The 10,000-nt window shown below is 32.4% G+C and overlaps 3 non-coding genes and 1 pseudogene across 3 annotated transcripts; all 4 read right to left on the reverse strand.

Moving 5' to 3' along the window:
- Nucleotides 1–626, reverse strand: part of LOC145846248 (large subunit ribosomal RNA) — a 4,944-nt pseudogene extending 4,318 nt beyond the window's left edge.
- Nucleotides 627–848: 222 nt separating this feature from the next.
- Nucleotides 849–1,001, reverse strand: LOC145846221 (5.8S ribosomal RNA). Its single transcript, XR_014370666.1, has one exon. It is a non-coding gene; the product is annotated as a 5.8S ribosomal RNA (ribosomal RNA).
- Nucleotides 1,002–1,183: 182 nt separating this feature from the next.
- LOC145846239 (small subunit ribosomal RNA) lies at nucleotides 1,184–2,991 on the reverse strand. Its single transcript, XR_014370682.1, has one exon. It is a non-coding gene; the product is annotated as a small subunit ribosomal RNA (ribosomal RNA).
- A 4,119-nt stretch (nucleotides 2,992–7,110) lies between these two features.
- LOC145846225 (5S ribosomal RNA) lies at nucleotides 7,111–7,229 on the reverse strand. The gene has a single exon (XR_014370670.1). It is a non-coding gene; the product is annotated as a 5S ribosomal RNA (ribosomal RNA).
- Nucleotides 7,230–10,000: the final 2,771 nt, after the last annotated feature.

The raw sequence follows: 10,000 nt of genomic DNA on the forward strand, positions 1-10,000 counted from the left end.
ACGCCTATAACACTCTTCCGAAGAAGAGCTACCTTGCGAACGACCAAAGTCAGCCCAGCAACCGGTCGCGGCCCTCGCCGAACGCTAGTGCAGCGCCGCGACGCCAGCGCAACCGTAAGAGTCTCCGAAGATCACTCAAACAGTAGGACAGCTCTCGCAGCGCCTGAAAACGTCCGGCGACTCGATGGGCGCCTCCGTTTGCCTCCAAGCGGTTTCACGTACTCTTTAACTCTCTCTTCAAAGTGCTTTTCAACTTTCCCTCACGGTACTTGTTCGCTATCGGTCTCGAGCCAGTATTTAGCCTTAGATGGAGTTTACCACCCGCTTAGGGCTGCATTTCCAAACAACCCGACTCCGGGAAAACCGCTAGGACGAATTACGACCGCCGCCAAGGGCCTAACACCCGCTCTGGGAAAAGGCCTCGATCAGAAGAACGTGGGCAGTCGTTGGTTCGCCGCATGCTGAATTCCATACGCTACATTTCCTCGCCCTCCAAAAAGGCTCGGATTTAGCGCTGGGCTTTTCCCGCTTCACTCGCCGTTACTAGGGGAATCCTTGTTAGTTTCTTTTCCTCCGCTTAGTGATATGCTTAAGTTCAGCGGGTCGTCCCGCCCGATCTCAGGTCAAAAGTGATGTACTATAAAAGTACATGCGCTTTGTACGTCGGCCTTTTGAAGTCACTTAACTTATTCTCGAGCACCTACCGTCGTTGCTACCTCACCCGAGGCCAGCAGGCTGCTCACGCTTCAGCTGTGAAATCGCCAGACCAGCTGTCTTTGACGACACGCTCCTTAATTAAGAAACGAGTCGCAGGCACTTTCAAACTAATGAAAGGATCGGTGTGTTAAAGACCCTGAGACGGACGTGGCCCCAGGATTACCCGAGGCCGCAATACGCGTTCAGAATATCGATGCTCAATGTGTCCTGCAATTCACATTACTTCTCGGAGCTAGCTCCGTCCTTCATCGACGCTCGAGCCGAGTGATCCACCGCTAAGAGATCTCTCGTGTTAATCAATCTCAATGCAACCAAAAAATTGTGTTCAAAAAGAAGCGGCCGCGCCAGCACTTGCGTGCTGAATTATTACTCCCGCTGTCAGGAAGCAACGCGACCGAACTATAACAGTTACAGGGCTCGGTCCCTTCGAAGAAGAGACGTCGCTTGAAATCAAATTTCGATTCGTTAATGATCCTTCCGCAGGTTCACCTACGGAAACCTTGTTACGACTTTTACTTCCTCTAAATGATCAAGTTCGATCGTCTTTTCGAACACCGGCGAGTGCGTTGCCGCACGTACCAGGCTCAATCGGAGGACCTCACTAAACCATTCAATCGGTAGTAGCGACGGGCGGTGTGTACAAAGGGCAGGGACGTAATCAACGCAAGCTAATGACTCGCGCTTACTGGGAATTCCTCGTTCAAGGGAAACAATTGCAAGTCCCTATCCCTAGCACGACCGGGGTTCAACGGATTACCCGGACCTTTCGGCCTAGGGAACACACGATGATCCGGTCAGTGTAGCGCGCGTGCGGCCCCGAACATCTAAGGGCATCACAGACCTGTTATTGCTCAATCTCGTGTGGCTAAACGCCACTAGTCCCTCTAAGAAGTTGTCTCCGACCCAATGGGTCGAGCAGCTATTTAGCAAGTAAGAGTCTCGTTCGTTATCGGAATTAACCAGACAAATCGCTCCACCAACTAAGAACGGCCATGCACCACCACCCACAGAATCAAGAAAGAGCTCTCAATCTGTCAATCCTCGCTGTGTCCGGGCCGGGTGAGATTTCCCGTGTTGAGTCAAATTAAGCCGCAGGCTCCACTCCTGGTGGTGCCCTTCCGTCAATTCCTTTAAGTTTCAGCTTTGCAACCATACTTCCCCCGGAACCCAAAGACTTTGGTTTCCCGGAAGCTGCCGGACAGTTCTTAAGTTCGACACTGCCCGATCGCTAGTCGGCATCGTTTAAGGTCAGAACTAGGACGGTATCTGATCGTCTTCGAACCTCTGACTTTCGCTCTTGATTAAAGAAAACATTCTTGGCAAATGCTTTCGCAGTCGTTCGTCTTGCGCCGATCCAAGAATTTCACCTCTAACGGCACAGTACGGATGCCCCCGTCCGTTCCTATTAATCATTACCTCGTGCTCCGAAAACCAACAAAATAGAACCGAGGTCCTATTCCATTATTCCATGCAACATTATACAAGCGTAAAGCCTGCTTTGAACACTCTAATTTTTTCAAGGTAAACTTGCCGGACCACCGCAACACTCAGTTAAGAGCACCGCGAAGGCACCGACCAACAAGAACAACGAGGCCAGTGCTAGCCTTTCGACCGACCAACCTCGCCGTCCCTATATCCAACTACGAGCTTTTCAACCGCAACAACTTAAATATACACTTTTGGAGCTGGAATTACCGCGGCTGCTGGCACCAGACTTGCCCTCCAATGGATACTCGTTAAAAAGTTTAAAGTGTACTCATTCCAATTGCAGGACCTCGTACGAGGTCTGCATTGTTATTTTTCGTCACTACCTCCCCGAGCCGGGAATGGGTAATTTGCGCGCCTGCTGCCTTCCTTGGATGTGGTAGCCGTTTCTCAGGCTCCCTCTCCGGAATCGAACCCTGATTCTCCGTCACCCGTTACAACCTCGGTAGGCCGATACCGTACCGACGATAGTTGATAGGGCAGTTGCTTTAATGAGATGTCGCCAGCACTAGGCCGTGCGATCCGCAAGCTTATCCAGAGTCACCATTGTAACGACCCGAAAGCCGGTTAGTTTTGGTCTGATAAATGCGCGCCTCACGTCAGTTCGGCGCTTTACGCATGTATTAGCTCTAGAATTGCCACAGTTATCCATGTAAAAGCGTACAATCAAATGAACCATAACTGATTTAATGAGCCATTCGCAGTTTCACTGTACGTGAGCTCGTACTTACACTTGCATGGCTTAATCTTTGAGACAAGCATATGACTACTGGCAGGATCAACCAGATAACTATCCGAGGGCGTTTAAACCCGTTGCTCGACTGAGCGTTTTTACTGTATAAATACAGACCTTTTCTATCACTCGGCTTAAAAGCCTTGCGAACGTTACTGAAAGTCGGCGCCGGCCTTTTGCTGTTTAAAGCGCCAGCCCGCGTCGACTGCAGCATGCAGCTATACAACTGACTGTTCTTTCTCCCGACCAACCGTTTGCCTTCTGCCGGTTAACTCGTCAGCAGCAACACGCCATCTGTCTGCTGCAGTTACCCGCCTCGAGCCGTGCCTGCCTGCGTCGGCTACTCGTCTCGACGACTTCGCAAAGCTATAAGCCTACCGCCGCTGGACGCTTGTAGTTTTTCATACGCTGCTCCAATGCGTTTACATAGCACGTTCGCCGCCGCTGCAATAGCCGCGCCTCGGGTGCTAAACAGTAATGCTTTAAGCCCGCTTTCTCGTCAAGTCGACCGAACGCACAAACACGTCTCTCTCACTAGTGTAAAGTAATGCATACGTGTATGATGCTCAAATGTTGCTGTTGAACTTTTTTTGCCGATTTTTTCCGATTTTTTTCAATTTCTTTGTTTCTTTTCGATTATTTTAATGTTTTAAGCTTATTTATGCTACGTTTAAATGTTTTAATACTTTTTTATACTTTATTTAATATGTTTAAAAGAAATAAATAAATAAAAATATGTATAAACTACTTTTTTTAATGTTTTAAATATATATATTTATTATAAATAAACTTTATTTGTATTATTTTTTATTTAAGCGTACTTTTTAAATCTTTATATTTGTTTTATCGTTTTAAGCACATTGCGATAAGTATAATAAACAAAAAATTGAATAAAAATAATAATAATAAAAAAAAAAAAAAAAAACATAAGCTTATTTTATATGTTTTATTTTATTTTTATTTAAACTTACTTTTCAAACCTTAATACTCGTTTTATTTTTTTAAGCAGATTGCGATAAATATAATAAACAAACAATTAAATGAAAATAAAATAAAAAAATCAAACATAAGCTTATTTTATATGTTACATTTTATCTTTATTTAAACTTACTTTTTAATATAGTTGTTTTATTTTTTAAGCACATCGCGATAGATATAATAAACAAACAATGAAATAAAAATAATAATAATAATAATAATAATAATAATAATAATAATAATAATAATAATAAATCATAAGCTTATTTTGTATGTTTCATTTTATTTTATTTAAAACTTACAATTTAAACCTTTGTATTTGTTCTATTCTTTTAAGCACATCGCGATAAATATAATAAGCAAACAATTTAATAAAAGTAAAATAAAAAAATCAAACATAAGCTTATTTTATATGTTTCATTTTATCTTTATTTAAACTTACTTTTTAAACCTTTATAGTTGTTTTATTTTTTAAGCACATCGCGATAGATATATTAAACAAACAATGAAATAAAAATAATAATAATAATAATAATAATAATAAAAAATCATAAGCTTATTTTGTATGTTTCATTTTATTTTATTTAAAACTTACAATTTAAACCTTTGTATTTGTTCTATTCTTTTAAGCACATCGCGATAAATATAATAAGCAAACAATTTAATAAAAGTAAAATAAAAAAATCAAACATAAGCTTATTTTATATGTTTCATTTTATCTTTATTTAAACTTACTTTTTAAACCTTTATAGTTGTTTTATTTTTTAAGCACATCGCGATAGATATATTAAACAAACAATGAAATAAAAATAATAATAATAATAATAATAATAATAAAAAATCATAAGCTTATTTTGTATGTTTCATTTTATTTTATTTAAAACTTACAATTTAAACCTTTGTATTTGTTCTATTCTTTTAAGCACATCGCGATAAATATAACAAGCAAACAATTAAATAATAATAATAATAATAATAAAAAAATCATAAACTTATTTTATATGTTTCATTTTATTTTTATTTAAACTTACTTTTTTAACCTTTATAGTTGTTTTATTTTTTAAGCACATGGCGATAAATATAATAAGCAAACAATTAAATAAAAATAATAACAAATAAATAAAACAATACGGCTAAACTATAAAAAGAAAACTAAATAACTGATAAATACTTGTAAAACATTATTTGAAAAATGTATTTTGAAACACAACACGATTGATTTATAAATAATAATATATTTTTAATTTGTGTAGTTCATTTAAAGTAGTCTCCCTTTTTGCTTCTGGTTTTATTAGAGTTATATATAACAATAAATGGTGTAGTTTATTTAAAGTAGTCTCCCTTTTTGCTTCTGGTTTAATTAAAGTTATATAACACATACTATAGTAAGTTAAATAAACTATAGTAACTTTATAAAACTACTTTACAAAATACATTTGTATAATTTAATAACTTTAAAATAACTATCAAGAATAAAATAGAATAGCTTTAAGTTTAGTATACAATTGGTATGTAAATTGTGTAGTTTATTGAAAGTAGTCTCCTTATTTGCTTCTGGTTTTACTTGAGTTACATAACGTTAAATAAACATACTTAATAAACGTAACCATCAATACTGTCATTTTAATAAAACTAAGTACAAATACATTGAATTAACATAGAACTTTAAAAAGCCTTCGCTAGTATCTGTTGGTAACAGTAAATAACCTATTATGACTCACAATACAAGAGTGCGAAATTTATTTTTCATTTGATTTTTCAGGTATTTATTTATTTGTGGAAATAAACTTTTTTATTACATTAGAAACTAATTGAATTTTTCCTATAACTATACCTATTATTATATTTAGTATGCTTAAAAGTAATAAAATGACACGTCGCGATTATATAATAAACAAACAATCAAACAAACAAAGAAATAAAAAAAAAAAACTATTTTTTTAAACTTATATTTCAACTATATGTCTTATTTTATTTTCATTTAAACTTACTTTAAACCTCTGTATTTGTTATATATATTTCAACACAATACGATTAAACTATAAGACAAACAACAAAATAAAATAATCACATTAATAAATACACTAAGCAAATAGCTAGAATAAATATAAACAGTTCACAATATATACAATATATTTCTTCCATTTTTAAGTTACTTGTTAAACATATTTATTTAAAAATGTTTCTTTAGAATATAAAACTAACAGTTCTACAAATAAAGAAATTAAAAAGCCAATACACATAACACTAACTTTTCATAAATTAGATATGCAAATATGAACAAATAATAACTAAATTCTAAAGCTTTTGTAAACTGTGAACTTATAAACTTATAATAATAATTGCATATTCACTATTCACAATAGCTTTTTATTTAGTACACAACTGGTCTGTAAATTGTGTAGTTTATTGAAAGTATAATCCCGTTTTGCTTCTGGTTTAAATAAAGTTATACAACACATACTAAAGTAAATTAAATAAAGTAATTCACTACTATCGTATTAAATAAAACCAATTTACAAAATACATTAATTTAAATTAAAGTGAACTTTGAACTTATAATAATAATTGCATATTCACTATTCAGAATTTCTTTAAATTTAGTACACAACTGGTCTGTAAATTGTGTTGGTTCTATTCAAGTACTCTCCTTGTTTGTTTTGTTTTAGTTGTATTTATTTTTAGATACTAGCACATTCAATACACATAATAAAGTAAACCAAATAAACTCTATTAATTTAAACTAAGTACAAATACATTAAGTTAATACAAAACTTTAAAAAGCTTTTGCTAGTATCTGTTGGTAACAGTAAATAACTTATTATGACTCACAATACAAAAGTGCAAAATTTATTTTCGTTTGATTTTTCAAGTAGCCACGCTTTTATTTGTTTTTGGACAAAAAGACTTTAAAGTTTTAGTATAAAAGACTAATTGTATTAATTTTAACTCAGAAAATTGTACTCTACAAGATGGTGCCATTATTTTTTCGATATCTCAAACTGGTCAAACCACTTTTTTAGCGCTCTAATTGGTTTAAACAGCAAATAACGTTATCTGATTGGCTTACGTTTTTATTTGCTAATAACTAGAATTTACTTTTCTTTTAAGCGTTAAAGAAATGTAAATAAACGAGTAATAAGTATAAATAGGTCAGAAAGAAAAATAGTACAAAAAAGATGAATTCAAAAAGCAAAGGCCTACGGCACGTGGTATTCCCAAGCGGTCACCCATCTAAGTACTAACCACGCCCGACACTGCTTAACTTCCCAGATCGGACGAGATGGGGTGTGCTCAGTGTGGTATGGTCGTAGGCGTTTGAAGGCGTTTACAAGCCTTTATAAACCCTTCGGTTTATTTAAAAAACCTATTTGCACTTGATTTACAATCAATTTGATATTTTAAAATTATTCCTTATAAAATTTTAACCTGAATTAACTTTTTTTTGTTTTTTTAATCAACAGTTACTCCCAAACTGTACTAAAACTGTATTGTAACTGTACAAAAGTGTTTGTTTAAATAATTGTTATCTATAAATTACCTAAGACCAGGAAAAGTAGAAGTAAAGTTTATTGAATTATTAAATAAATAAAATAAAATCGTAAAATAAAATAATACAATATGTTTACAATTTGTCATTGATCTATCCATTTATGTTATTGCATTACAAATACAAACATTGCATACATTCAAGAGTATTATTCATCAATCTTTTCAATATAATAAGTTTTAAATTTATATTTATTTTTAAATAATTCCTGACATTTTAGATTACCTGAGATTTTTTTTTTAATTAAATTAATTTTAGTAATTAAATACTTGACGTTCTATTTTGTTTAATTTGATAACTCAACCATGTTTATTTTTTTTACTAATTTAAAAGAACTATTAAACTAAAAGACATTACATACAGCTTCTAAAAGTTTTAAACACCTTAAAAAATATTATTATTTTAAAGATATATTAAAGAACTAAACAGATATTACTCCTAAAAAATCTTGTTAATAATATATAAAAAGTACTCAAAGTCAGACTCGGAAATATATATACTATGTATATAAATATGTATATCTTACTTGAAGTTCACTGTAATTGACACTGTATAACAAAATTATAAAAATCAACCTATTTATATAGCAAAATATTTCTTTATCTTTGTCGTGGCGCGGTGGGTCAGTGGTCTTATCAGCTGACTCATAAGCAGAAGGTTGTAAGATCGAATCCCGCTAGTCGTCACGAAACACCACTATCGTTCAATGTTCGGGCTTCAAATTCTTTGAGATTATACTGTACTATTTATCTATCTAACTAATCTATCTAACAAATGTTGTTCAATCTAGGTTGTGGGTACTTGGGTCGAGTAATGCCTTTGACTTACAATCTGTTGTGGATTGACAATATTCCTCTATCTATCAATAAACAAATCTATCTAATAAATGTTGTTCAATCTAGGTTGTGGGTACTTGGGTCGAGTAATGCCTTTGACCTACAATCTGTTGTTGATTGTCAACATTCCTCTATCTATCAATAATGATTATATTCAATAATAAATGTTGATTAATTCAGTTGTAAGAAAACCAGTGCGCTGGTTAGGTTGGGTAAGGCCTTCGACTTACAATCTTGGGGATTATCAACGTTCATCACAAGTACAGTAACGATCTCATTGAATTTCCAGTTGGAACATTGGATTGTAGTGGTGGCCTACTTTGTAGGTTTTTTGCCTAGTTTGTTTTTTGCCTAGTTTGACAAACTATTGTATATATATTGTATAACTTTATTTGTATTATTTTTTATTTAAATTACTACTTATTATTAAAGAATTAAATTTTCTTAGAAAAAAAAACTATGTATTTTAACTAATGCTTATTTTATATGTTTTGTTTTATTTTTATTCTAACTTACTTTAAACCTCTGTATTTTTTATACAATACGATTGAACTATATAACAGAAAAATAATTAAATAATCAAACTATTGAATAAGCAGTTAATTAGTGTGTTTTTTTATGCTTCTTTCATTTTTAACTTACTTGTTAACCATATTTCTTTTATTAAAGTATAAAACTAACAGTTACTAAAATAAAATAATCATAAAGTCAATACACAAAACACTAACTTTTTATAATTTAAATATGCAAACATGAATATAGTTATGAATCTATTATTTATTCAAATAGAATTATTCAAAGCTTATAATTATAAAGCTTTTGTATAATGTTTCAATTACAGTGAACTTTAAGTAAGATAAGTTTTTTTTTTTGTAATAACTACAAAATTGGTATTTTAGTTTATTATTAGTAACTAAATACTTATATTTATTATATTTAAAAAAAAACATCTATACTAACTCTAATTTCAAAGCATATTAAAACATACAAATTTTACCAACTAAATATTTATTTTTATTTTAATTATTATAACTTTCAAACATAAGCTTGTATACCTTATATACCTATATACCTCATATAGTAGGCTTGACATAACATAACATTATTTAATTCTTTTTGTTTGAAATAAACTCATTTAGTTATTAGTAAATTACAACATAAATGCTTATAACAATATAACTAAGATTTAGCTTTTGAGTTAGTAAACTTTGATAGTTTTCTTTTAATAGTTTAATAGTCCTTATTTAAGTTCAAACAAAATTGCTATATATTTAATACACATACAAAAGTAAACTAAGTAAACGTAATTCAATAGTTTCTATTAAGTAAAAGTAATTACAAATACATTAAGTTAATACAAAACTTTAAAAAGCTTTTGCTAGTATCTGTTGGTAACAGTAAATAACTTATTATGACTCACAATACAAAAGTGCAAAATTTATTTTCGTTTGATTTTTCAAGTAGCCACGCTTTTATTTGTTTTTGGACAAAAAAACTTTTAAGTTTTAGTATAAAAGACTAATTGTATTAATTTTAACTCAGAAAATTGTACTCTACAAGATGGTGCCATTATTTTTTCGATATCTCAAACTGGTCAAACCACTTTTTTAGCGCTCTAATTGGTTTAAACAGCAAATAACGTTATCTGATTGGCTTACGTTTTTATTTGCTAATAACTAGAATTTACTTTTCTTTTAAGCG

Source organism: Thalia democratica, unplaced genomic scaffold (assembly GCF_965202585.1).
Source record: "Thalia democratica unplaced genomic scaffold, ktThaDemo2.hap1.1 HAP1_SCAFFOLD_355, whole genome shotgun sequence".
In the NCBI taxonomy this organism is placed as follows: domain Eukaryota; kingdom Metazoa; phylum Chordata; class Thaliacea; order Salpida; family Salpidae; genus Thalia; species Thalia democratica.